We start from the raw sequence: 2,250 nt of genomic DNA, 5'->3' as shown, positions 1-2,250 counted from the left end.
CATTTCATCCATTGAGCGACCCGGATAGTGAGTTTAGAGCATTATTAAAGTGCATCACACTTCGTTAGAAAGGTCAATGTAAGAACAGGAAAGACTAACGCAGTGGCAGACTGAGTGAACTAGACATTCAGATCACGTGTTTATTTATGAACGTTTCCCCCGAAAACAAAGAGGGCGTATTTGTTGTTCACATCGCCCATCTTTATCTTGACCCAACAGACGAGCTCAGCTGCTGCCTTCAGGTGCTGTGGGAAAGCGTCCTGATAAACCCGAACTCAAACACGCAAATCGACGCAAAATTAAACACAAATGACAAATAAAATAAAAATCATGTGTTTGTTCCAGGCGGACTGAGACGCTGTGAATCGGTCAAAAGGGTATTAAAATATTTTGGCCACAAGGCAACTTGTTACCGGAACTGAGTTTCTCAACAATCAACACACACACATGAGATGCCTACACTTATATAATTCAAGTCTATTTGAAAAGAAAAGCTTTGCAAACAACCCTTTTTTTTTTTTCAATTTTCCGTTTCCGTCAAAATTTGGTTTCGGAATCCAAAGAGTTGATTGTCTGAGTTTGTCGGACACGTTTGGCAGGCTACATCTGGAACAGGAAGGCAGCGTTACAACCAGCATCTGCCCGAGCTCTCCCCCTGGCGGTTTTATGGGGGAATTGCAATGTCCTGACAGTCCTACCTTCCTCGATATTGAGAATATCTGTTCTACTAAAGCAAAATTAAGTCCAGCATTCCCTTCAAGACGTCATGTTAAAATCGATCAGGTCTGATCATTTAACTGTGGGTTCAGGGAGAGGTTTTTCTCTTTTAGTTTTTCTGAGACAAATGTTTCTCGCCTCAGTCGTCAGGTACAGCATCAGCCTAAACTTAGAGCAGCAGAAAGATAAAATCATTGTCCAGACAGTCGATTTTGTTTTAAGCACAGCTGGATGTGCATGGACTCAGTAATGATGAGAATAATCGTTCCCCCTGAATGAAAATGCCTTGTGTCAATATTGAAATTGTGGTGCAAACTTTAAATAATGGTCCACTCAACAGTAAAATATTAACCATGTGACTCATACTTGAGATGGAATCAGAGGTGCTGTGGCCATCAAGCAACCAAAGGGCCGCTGGTTTGATCCTCAGTGACCATGTCCAAGCGCCATTGAGCAAGATATTGAACCCCCAATTGCGCCTGATGAGCAGGTTGGTGCTTGTGTGGCAGTGAATGTGTGTGTGTGTGTGTGTGTGTGTGTGTGTGTGTGTGCGTGCGTGCGTATGGGTGAATGAGGCATCTTATCAGAGTGATTCGACCTTTATTTAGACAGGAATTAAAAGCGTTGTATATGATCATGTAATGAAGAAGAAATTATCACAAATATTCTAAGGCGGGTCAGCAGCTGAGGAATCGCGTTTTTGAGACAACAATGTAGAAGCGGTGAGAAGAAAGGGAAGAGCACTTGAGAAAAAAGGCTCTCTCTCCCTCTCTCTCTCACACACACACACACACACACACACACAAGTCATGAATTCATAGTAAGCGCAAGTGTGTGTCAGAATGCTGGCAGGGCCTCAGCAGTGCAGACGTCACAACATGATTGAGGTGAAGCACGTGTGAGCTTCAGGAATGCCAACAATAGTCCTGCTCCATTGCCAGCATGTGTGGTTTGCTTGTAAGTCCACATGAGGGCAGAGGTGTCAGCCGATGGTCATCACAGATAAAAGACCTGGATCCACCACATTACTGGAAATAATTCATGTTATTGGAAACGCTGACAGGTCACAAATTCTGCCTTGGAAACGGTGCACAATTGTTACATTTGAACAAAACATCAACACAGACAAACAACACATCACCTTAATAGCTGTGTAGTGACAGAGGAAGGTGAAGGTTATTGTTATCATTATTATTATTAACAGCCTGTACAACGAGCACAAACACACACACACACACGCACACACACACACACACACACAACGCAGCATACTCCTTATGATTTTTTTGTCTCTGATATTTTGTGTTTGTGACTTAAGTCAAAGAGACGAGAGAGAGGAACTGACAGGGAGACGGGGGACGTGATCGCGACAGAAGGAGAAAGAGGAGCAGAGAGAAAGACAGAGGGACGGAGGACAGGGAGAGTTAAGACACACAACAAACAAACAATAACAACAACAGTAAACTAGCTACCAATAAGAACATCTACCAGATACTTTAGTAATCAACTTCAGTGTCAAATGAGCATGAAAGT

This window comes from Aulostomus chinensis, chromosome 7, assembly GCF_037954235.1.
Source record: "Aulostomus chinensis isolate RoL2024-O1b breed Wild chromosome 7, RoL_Achi_v1.0, whole genome shotgun sequence".
Classification (NCBI taxonomy): domain Eukaryota; kingdom Metazoa; phylum Chordata; class Actinopteri; order Syngnathiformes; family Aulostomidae; genus Aulostomus; species Aulostomus chinensis.
The sequence above is the reverse complement of the archived record's forward strand: the minus strand, read 5'-3'. Positions refer to the sequence as shown.